Source organism: Dermacentor variabilis, chromosome 6 (genome assembly GCF_050947875.1).
Source record: "Dermacentor variabilis isolate Ectoservices chromosome 6, ASM5094787v1, whole genome shotgun sequence".
Classification (NCBI taxonomy): Eukaryota; Metazoa; Arthropoda; class Arachnida; order Ixodida; family Ixodidae; genus Dermacentor; species Dermacentor variabilis.
In genome coordinates this window covers 184,355,420-184,366,301 of record NC_134573.1, presented here as the reverse complement: position 1 = coordinate 184,366,301, position 10,882 = coordinate 184,355,420, and positions in this window count along the sequence as shown.

Here is a 10,882-nt window from a genome sequence, read left to right as displayed (position 1 = left end):
CATAGAATACAGCTTGACCATTGATGGTAACAGGATACGATGACATTTGTTTCCGCGTAAAACCAAGTGATGCGCGCACTTTTCAGTAGACACACTGAGGCCTTGTTCTCGGAGATAAGAAGCCGTCATGGTTGCCGCCCGCTGAAGCCTGGCTCTTAGCTGAGTGCGAGTCACCGCAGAGGCCCAGATGCAAATTAAAATTGAGACATGTAATGTCTGCGGTAGGTAATCCGCTAGTCCTACCAGGACGAGGTTGAACAAAATAGGGCTCAACACTCCACCCTGCGGCACACCACGGCAGATGTAATGGTCTGTAGTTGGGCCGTCTTCGGTCTGTAAGAAAAAACGCCTCTCAGTCAAAGAGTCCCGAATACATTGATACATCCGGCCACCAACTCTAACAGCCTCAAGTGAGTTTAGTATGGCCTCATGGGCGACGTTGTCGTATGCTCCTTTTATATCCAGAAAAAGTGCCGCAGATAGGCGCTTGAGGCTTTTTTGATTTTGGACCCATGTTACGATGTCAATGACGTTGTGGATGGGCGTGCGACCTCGATGAAAGCCTGTCATGGCGTCCGGATAGATGTTGAATCGTTCTAGGTACCATTCCAACCGAGCAAAAATCATTTTTCCATCACTTTGCCGACGCAGCTCGAAAGCGCAATCGGACGATATGATGAGATCTCAAGCGGAGACTTTCCAGGTTTCAGAATGGGAATCAAGCGGCTCGATTTCCATTGTTTAGTAACGGCGCCGTTCTGCCAAGACTCATTGTAGTAGTTGATCAGCTCATTACGTGCGTCACGTCCAAGGTGGCATAGGGCAGCATACGTGATGCCATCAGGTCCTGGTGACGAAGAACGCCTGCAGGTCGCCTACGCAGCATCAAGCTCTTCGAGTGAAAATAGCACGTTCATTTCTTTTACACGTGCCTCAGGGATGTCATTTAATACTGCGTCAGTATTGATGGCCACGGACCCAGCAACCCGTGCACAGAACTCTTCAGCCACTTGTAGTTCTGAGCGGAGTTGGTAGAGGGCCAGAGCAGCAAAGGGCTTCCTTCGATGCGGAGATGATGGAATACCCGTAACCGCTCTCCATATGTGCGAGAGCGGTTTTCTGGGATCAAGCGACTGACAGAAAGTCTTCCATCGCTTATCTTCCAATTAACCATGCGACGCTGGACTTTCTTTTGTATGCGTCGTAAAGCCCTCAGATCAAAGACGGACTTCGTGCGCCGATACTTCCTCTCCGCCTGTCGGCGTGCCGCACGCAGCCTCTCCAGTTCCATGTCCAAGTCCGTTCGCCTTGCTGTCCTTGTAAGCGAGCAGACGGATGTTTTCAATGCCTCTGCGATCGCTTCTTCGATAGTGTGTGAAAGGCCTTCCCGACATGTGTCATCCATATCCTTCTTAAACTTTGACCAATCAACTGTACGCAAGACAGTAAAGGAGCGTTGCTCAACTCCTCTAATCTTTATGTATGTTGGAATATGGTCGCTTCCATGTGTTTCTATGTCTGTAAACCATTGGACGCTCGAGGGAAAGCGCCGTGACACCAAAGTTAAATCCAAGGAGCTACTGTAGGTCGTGCCTCGCAGAAATGTAGGGCTGCCGTCATTCACACAGCACAAATCATGGTCGGCAGCAAAGGAGGCAAGGCTCCTGCCTTTGGAGTCAATTTTAGTGCTTCCCCATAGCTGATGATGCCCGTTGAAGTCACCTGTGATAACCCAGGGGCCGTTGTTCATTAGTAATATTTTCTTAAGTCGTTCGCCGTCAAAGTGACCCGCAGGGGATATGTAAGCTCGAATTAGTATAAATGACACATACTTGTTTTGGACATTTAGGCAGACATATTGGTTGTCGTCATGAGGCTCTATCGCGTTAGCGACACATGTTACGTCCGTGGAGATGTAGATGATCACTTTCGTGCTCGCACCGCATGTGGACGAGACGAAAGATTCATAACCGGACAGTCTGAATGGAGTTGATGTATTGGGTTCGCAGATGACCAGTATGGGGAAGCGATATGTGAAAATGAATTGGCGAAAGTCTGATATACGGGTCCTTGGACCCCTGGCATTCCATTGAAAGATCGACGCACTTTTAAGTTCAGTGCGGAAGGGGACTATTGGTCGAGCCATGATGCTTAAACGATGTTAGCAAGCACTGGATTTAGTGCATCCAGTATTTGCAGAGCGCTTCGAGCTGCTGGTGTTTGCAGCTTGTTCAGTATAAGGCGCATTTTATTAATTAGCGATTGCAGCATATCAGCTGCAATCGCTGTCTTGGTCGCGCAAATCGCCGACAGTAGACGGCGGGGGTTGTCAAGCGAAAGTTTGCTGTGATTCTGTTGGTGAATGTTGTTGTTTCGGTAGAGCCGGTCAAGATTCGGCAGATGTGATCTTCTCAGTGGACTTGCTCTTCGCGGTCCTTTCCACATTGTCTGGCCTAGGCGGTGGAGGAGGAGGTGGTGTTGTAGGAAGTGGCATGCGCCTTCCTTGAGAAGCCTTCCTTGAGCAGCGCCGGCGACGTGAACGTCGCTTCCTGATTTTTTCGGCAGCTTCGCGAGTAGATGAATGATCTCTCGCCATCTCTTTCAACATGGCCATTTCCTTCTTAATATGTGGGCATTTCTTCGATGAAGCTTCATGTGATCCTCCGCAGTTTGAACACTTCGCTACAGTCGCGCCACATTTATCTGCAGCGTGGGGCTCTCCGCAGCGGGGGCATGCTACCTGATTTTCGCAGACGCTGCTCACGTGTCCCAGTTTCATGCATTTGCGGCACTGAAGAGGTTTCGCAATGAAAGGCCGCACTGCATGTCTGAAGTGTCCCCCCTTAACACGCAAGGGTATATATTGACCCTTGAACGCAATTTTCACGCAGCATGACTTGCCTAGCCGCTTAACATCAACGATGACCTCATCATTGGCTGACTTGATAAGAATCGGCAAGTCGTTATTAAGGATGGCGACGTCTACGTCGTAGATAACGCCGGTAACTACGTCAGATCCCAGAGGGATGTAAGAGCGCACCTGAATGCCGTCCAGGTCCGTCACGCTGCGTAGAGTGGTCAAAGAAGCCGCATGCTGGACATCAACCGCCAGAAGATTCTTGCGGGTGTTCACTCGAATGTCCAATATTTCATTTGGTACCAGGGCTTCCAGTGACATCGACACAGATTGCCTGTTAAGTAGCTTCATGTTGACGTTGGGAAGCAGGGGCCCAAATATGATGGTATTGGCGTCCGGCCTCTGCGTCTGTGTCACTGTTCGCGTGCTTGACGATGAGGACGTCCTGGTGTTCCTTCTCTTCGCTCTGCGGCTCTGCACAAGCTGGAAGTCGTCATCGGAAGTGTCCTCACTGCTGAGAGAGTAGACAAGGGGGTCCTCACTGTCGGTGTCGCTCTGCCAACCGATCCGCTTCCTGGAGGCGGCCGCCGCTGACGCCGCCGTCGCTGGCAGACGTGCGGGGTCGTCCACTTCCATTACGACCGAGCAGGGAGCGAGGACCAGCGGATGAACTTAAGTTTTCACAGAAATCAACCGGAGCTAGAAAGAATAGCGCTGTATCAAAAGACACTATCAAAGACGCCCGAGATTTCACATCTACCGTCAGGACATTCTTCCATGCGTTGATTCTGACCTCTTGGACTTGTCCCGGAATCACCTGGTCGAAACTTTGAGTCAGCCGCTGTCTGTTAATGGTATTCAAGTTAGCCGTCTCCGATGTGGCACTGAGAACTTGTCAAGTGCGTCAATATTCTCTGTGGGCAATTCTCTCGCTGCTGATGTCCGGCGCAACGCGCTAGGTTTGTCAACAGTCTTTGTAGTCGACTCACCAGCTGTTGATGTCCGGCGCAACTTCCTTTTCGGGCGACGCGATTAAACAGGCGTGAAGCTGCTACTGTCGAAATCCATCTCAGTCACCGTAGAGTCATCTGCCGAATCTGGAAGCTGCACGTCGGTGAGGGCCGCAGCAGAGAAGGCATCAACCGGCCGAGCAGCAGTTCGGTTGGCTGCGTCGCCGGGAAGCTGCACAGGACGTGTGCACGCCATCCCAAAGGATAACGCGATCGCTGTGTACATACAATATTAAAAAGTTACAGAAAAGTGCAACAGCCGAAAACACAGACGTTCTTTATCGCCACTTCTTCTTGTGATTTGTACCTCTAAGAATATTCCATCTTTTTAACATTGATTACCAACGTGACCTGCAGTGAACAGCCCTACTGTGTGTGATCTGCACTGTGTATTCTACTTTATTCTTCGAAATTTGTCATCTTGCTATTTCTTTCCTCTTTCCTCCCCGGCCCCTTCTTCCCATCTTCGATTTCTATGTTTCGACCTCCTCCTTTCTAAAGAGTAGGCAGGCGTTGTGCCCCTTCTGGTGGCAGTTGCCAGCCTGCTCCTTGCTTTCTCTTTCATGTCAAATGTATATATGTTTTCACAAATAATAATAGTAATGTATGATTTTAGCCGCTACAACATTTTGCACAGCGCTATGATTATTTACTACATATGAATTTGCACGAAAATCTTCGTGTCATACTTGTGTGTGCTGTTACATATAAATATAATTGTCAGTGTTTCGAATTCTTGGAATAAGCCACGATTTCTTTTTTTGAACGCTAAAAAATGCTTGCACAAATACCTTCGCGCGTGGCAAATTTTATACACATTTATAACGACCACGACAGGCACATGTCGACGCTGATACTTGGAAGAATGGTGGTATAATAGAACCAAAGCTCACCGTGGCCGATATGGTGTGACGTCGCGCTATGCTCAACCTCGGAAGCGGGTGCAGGACTCACGACCTCCCGCACCCGAGGTGGGCGGCCAAACTCTAGCGTACGCGTGCGGTATCATCGGAGTAGATTACACTAATGTCGGCAACTTACGTAAAGAAGACATTACATTACAGTAACATTACAGGCGATTTCCTGCAATGTTACTTTTCAGCAACACAGCAGGAGCACAGCCTCAATGAAGAATACAAAGGCTTCACAGTGAGCCGCAGTTAGATACCTTCCCTTTACGCACTTTCACAAAAATGTCAACAGTTATCATTTTAATGTATCACTCTCGTCCTCCTCATAAAAAATCAAGTTTATCACCCCCCTCCTCGTATCTTACTTCACTGAAGCCTGGGGCCATATAACGTACAACTATTCCAATATGTTTTTATTCCAATCTCAGGACGTCAAATTTGCATAAGCGCCGACGCAAGCATCGGGCCGTCAATCGCAGGGTTGTTTGACCAAACCAATCAAATGCTCCCCTCGTTCATAGGAGGTCACTTTTGTTTGCTTGAAAAACTAATAACATTGCCTGTACTGTGCGGCTTGTCTAATCTAATTGGCTCACAATTAAGAGGCGAGGAGCATGCTCAAGTGGAGAGGGATTCGATGGGGCTGAGCCGCTGCACTGAATATCGATAACCGGATGAAGAGGGTGGTGCCGGCGTCTGTGATTGGTCCGCTTTCTCTTACTTAGCTTGCGCTGGCTCGTCGACAATAGCGGCGGCATGCAACGGAAGCTTAAGAATGACGCGAAAACGGATCCTCAGTAAAGAAGAGTTAGCAGAAGGAGGTCCTAAACGAGCCGAAAGTTCTCGAAAACATTACACGGCCACGCAAAAAGTTTATTACACGCAAATAAACCCATGCTCTCCAGCACGGGTGAACTATAGCAAGTGCCAGAGCGATCGGCACCAGCGATATTTTATTCCTTTCGGAACGGGGCAGCCTCCGGCTATTCAGAAGAAAATTCAGTTTTGTTCGGCATATTAATGCAACTTTAACGCGTACGCGTCCCTTTGACGCGGTAAGTTTTTGTGGTTTTGTGACGTCGCGTGAGAGGAAGGTGAAGTGGGTGCAGCCCGAAAACTTTTGACCAATAGCCGAGGGCTAATGGCAAAAAAGCGTCGAATCAGAAATAACTATTCTTGTTTTTTTTTTTGGTCAAGTTATGCATAATCACTGTGTACACGTCATATCAGATGGGGAGCTATCGCGGTTTTGGTGACGTCGCGTGATAGACAGGTGAAGTGGGGGTAGTCCAAAAACGTTTCGGACCAATCGCGATTGGCTGTTTGCAGAATTGGAATAGAAAAGTTTGGAATAGTTTTACGTTATAGCGCCCCTGGTTTCGGTCGCTATTCATAGGCATTTATCAAATATAGCTCTCGGAGCAAAGTGTTATCGTCTGTTGAGCATTGAGCAGGCGCTGTTTTCTGTCACAATGCCTCACGCTGTACATGAATTTTCTGAGCCCGTTCTTTGAGGATTGGTACTTCTCGGCACATTTTGGGAGAGAACTGCGCTTTACCTTTGCTTTGTGCATTTGCCTTCTGTCTCGTGTATGTTTAAACCATCTCAGCGTCCAAATAAAGCTGATGGCGATGGAAAGAAACAAAGTATGAAAAAAAGAAAAAAAAGCATTATTGCGGGCGTAAGCGTCCTTTCTCCCGCCTTCATCGCAATTACTCTTGCAGAGAAGCTGGTCCCGAGAGTGTGAGTTGCTGGGTGGTGATGGTAAAATGGTTTGGAGAGGAGGGTGCCTTCGGCTGCGTAGCGCCGCGTAAGGGTTTTAGCAAGCGCGAACCAAGTGGAAACGGAATGCGCTGGCGAATTTTGATGGGCACGTGTGTGCGGTGCGCCGTGCTTGCACGAGGGCGATTTTACGCTTTTTCTGCAGGGTTCGCTGTGTGTGAACCAGAACAGAAAAGCAAGGAAAACGGAGTTATACTGTGACGTATGTGGCGCAAACAACGCGAAAGTTCGTTTTTATTCTTGCATTCTTGTTTTCTTGCATTCTCTTCACTTAGATTAAATTAAAATTGAGATAAATTCAAAAAATATAAACACTGCTACCGCTGCTTCGAAAGACGTCTTTCTGAATTTCCTTGATACGCAAAGCCCATTGAAATGGCTTTTCCTTTATGATCATCGTCAGCTTCCACCATAGTTCATATGTACATGTATGTGCATTACCTCATGATAATAGGCCGCCCACGATAACTTGTTTTTCTGTGCGGCCGTGGGAGTAAGCTTATGCGTGTGCCTTCGCGCGGCTTATGGGTACTTTCTGTTGGCCTTCTTTTGTCTTCTTTTTCTTCTTTTATTTCACTTCTCGTTTTGGCTTGGCTCACTTTCGTGTGCTTATGTCAGGATAACAGTGGTGACATTCACGTTGAACAGAAAGATTGATTCATTAGCGAAACGTTTCAAATATTAAACTGATTCATGTTGCTTTAATACGAAAAGATAGGTTTGGATATTGGTGCGTTTAACTTGTATAATGGAAGTCTGGGATTTGCTTCTTAACAGTCGGCTTCAATTAACGCCGCTTCTCAGTTTTCATTCCCTAAGCGACACTGCAGCACAGACTTCAAGTCAAGTAGTGTATAATCTTTAATGCACTTCAAAGAGACAATTATTGTGGCACCAAAGTGCAACGCATTGGCACCTGCGCATGGTCAAACTGATTATTATAGCAAGAGAGAGATAAAACTTTAATGCGTCCTTGATGGGGTCTCGGGGGTGGGAGGATTAACCCCCGACCGCATCAAAGCATTGATGCGGTCGCGGCGAGGCGGTACTGCGAGCCCGCGACGACGACGACCGCGATGGCGTTCTAGTTGGGGTTTGCGCTTTGTCCACGTAGGCTACGTCAGCGGCTTGGTAGTAACGCTTTTGTAGTCGTTTAATTGTGTCTGCACGTCGCTCCTGATTGTGTTCAGGGTGCATATTGCGAGACATGGGCGGGATAACTAGCTGAGCGCGAAAGTTCGGAGGGACGGGTAGTTTTGGTCCGAATTGTGTGGTGTAGCTTATGGCTAGGGTACCTAGACTGTGCCTGCCCGTGGTAGAAGTGGCAAGTCGTTTCTATTGGCTAATGCGACGAGCTTCAATACTCTCGTCTGTGGTGTTGTGAATGCCGAGGGCGTCTAGTTTCTCGTCAGAGGTAGAGATGGGAAGACGTAGGGCTTGTTTACAGGTCCTCTTGATCATGGTATTGTCTGAGCTTGAGTCTGAGGCTGAGGTACGGGGCGATATGGGTGGTCCTGCTCAGGGCGTAGGCGGTTACTAAGCGTATCAGGTTGTTTTATTTCATGCGGTGATGTTAATTTGCGATGCGTGCAATGAGGCGAGTAGTTTGGCGTACATGAATATCTAATTGCTTGAGTATCACCGTGTTTATGCCGTTTTGATGGATTCATAAGCCATAAATACGGATGCTAGGTACAGTAGGTATGCTTTGCTGATGCACGTGGAGTTGTATCTCGGAGGGGGGGGGGAGGGGCTGAGGGCGTGGACGTCAACCTCCTCAATTAGGCTTGTATAGAAGGATCTCTGATTTCTGCGGGGAGCACTCCGCGTGGTTCTACATATGCCACAACCTCGTTGATGGCTTGCTGCAGCGTGTCTGGGATGACCCCGTCGCTGCCACCGGTGACCCACAGGGTGATGTCGTATGCTTAAAGGCTATGCTTGAGGTTGGGAATGCTAGCTAATCAAGGCGGTAGTTCGAGCAAGGCCACGTTATATAAACACAAAAGGGGACAGAACCAATCCTTGCGGCGTGCCTTTGCTGCTGAAGTGAATAATTGGCGACTGCAACTCTCCGATGGTGACGGTGGCTGTGCGACCTGTAACGAAATTCTTGACCTAGTTACATGTTCGGTGTCCAACCTGGAGTTGTGCCAGTTCTGTCAGTATGGCCTCATGCGGGGCGTTATCGAAGGCCTTGGTTGGGTCAAGCCCCAAGGTGGCTGTGATGTCCAGCCTGGAGCTTTTCACGCCTTCGATAATTTCGTTTTGAGCTATGATATATTCAACAAAAAGTTTAGCGCGGAAGCCAATCCCGGTATTGGGAAAGACATCGTTGTCTTTCATGTTTGTGTGTAGCAAGAATAATTATTAATGTTTCATTATGCGTGTACAGTCGAAAACAGGAAGCTGGAAATTCTCTTAAATATTCTTCGTTGGTTCAGAGCATGAAAGGTTTGTTTGCCTATTGCGAATTGATCATATTTCAGTTGATTACTATTCTGTGGTTGCTTCATTTGCCCGAATTTTCAAATTTAATTTAATAGCTTGCACGATTTCTGTCAGAAGACTCCGAGCTGCATTAGCCTATAGAAGTGAGCATTAACTGTTACGTCTAAAAAAACTAAATAGTGGGGCTTTACATACCAGTAGCCCGATATGATTATGAGGTACGCTGTAGTGGGTGACTCCGGATTACTTGCGACCACCCGAGGTTTCTTAACGTGCACACAATGCCCACGGGAGTTTTTGCATTTCGCTTCTATCGGAATAGAGTCGCTATGACGGGCATCTGATTTCGTGACCTTGTGCTTATCATCATCATCATCATCATCATCATCATCATCATCATCATCATCATCATCATCGTCGTCGTCGTCGTCGTCGTCGTCGTCATGGTCATCATCATCATCATCATCATCATCAGCGCAACGACAAAGCGACTAAGCAACCACGGCGGGTTAGGTGTAGAGACCCTGGTAGATGAGATTGACTTGATGAAAGCGAAATTAAAATAGAGAGAGAGAGAGAAGAATAACGCTCTATGAAGAGGTTAGCAAAGCTTGGCCTGCCACTCGAAATGTAATATACAATGGGGAGTAAATGAAGATGCGAGAAGAAAAGCACATGCAAGCAGACAAGTGAAATGGAAGCACCCCTTGCCGTGATACGGGGCATGAGCCTGAATTTCGGAGACATGTGCGTGGTAAAGTTGAAGGTAGAAGTTTTAAAGTGGGCTATGAACAATGAAGCATTGCTCAAAAGTTGTTTGTAAGCTAGATAGTAAACGTACCGATAGGACACGCAAGAAGCAAAACTAAATGTCCTCCACTCGTCGCAATGTATGGTATATATGGCTACTTGCCATGACTGTACACACGCAGTTATCGACGCTATCTGTCCTCTCTGGCGTCAATACGAAACGCGCCTGATACACACCTATGGGCCCGAAATCAATAAGTGCTCCCTTTTGAAACACGAGCAGTCATAACAACTTCGCGACAAGGCGTCCGTTGAGACGTCACCACATAGCGGAAATCTTAAAATCACTGCGGACGCTGGAAACACCGGATGTCTAAAAAAGCTTCAATCATTTTCCAGCGAACGTGAGCTTGTTTGAAAAACGACCTTATTTTAATGCCGAACTTTTTTGGCAACTGATTTTGTTCACCTCATTCACAGCCACGTGCGGCGTACTCGAAAATTAAGAAACATATAGTCACCGCGGTGACGCAAACAGAGATAGTGCATGCGGACAATCCGCCAAACGAGGAGACACTTGGCGAAAAATCGTAATAATCGCACAAATCCTGGAAGACTTTGAATTAGCCACCGGGAAACCGCAGGAGGATCTTGTTACGAGTGACCCTATTGCTAGCCCCTACTCGGATCATGAGTATATTCCTCCGTTTAATGTTTTGAAAAGGTAGAAAAGTGCTACTTTTAGAGGTGCTTTTACTTTTGTCTCGGTAACATATTGTCGTTATCAGTTGAAAGGAGAGCTTCCTAAGTTATGTACTGTTAGGGTTGGCGTCTGGCACCACGTGCAGAGAAGAATTTCAACCGACCACCTCACCCTGTCTTGTCGAGATGAAGCGTGACTTCCTAATTCGCCATGACCGTTTCGAGTGTCTGCCTGTCTGCCGGAAGCCCCGCAGCGTACAAACCTCTTGTGTGTGAGTATGTGTGTGTGCGAGTTTAGAGAGGCCCTTTCCTCGAATTGGACGTTGAGCAGAAGCTCCACGAAGCCGCAACGCGCAGAAGAGACGGGCAGGCGTCTACAATTGCAGGAGGCGTGACGACCTCCTCTCTGCAGCCAGCT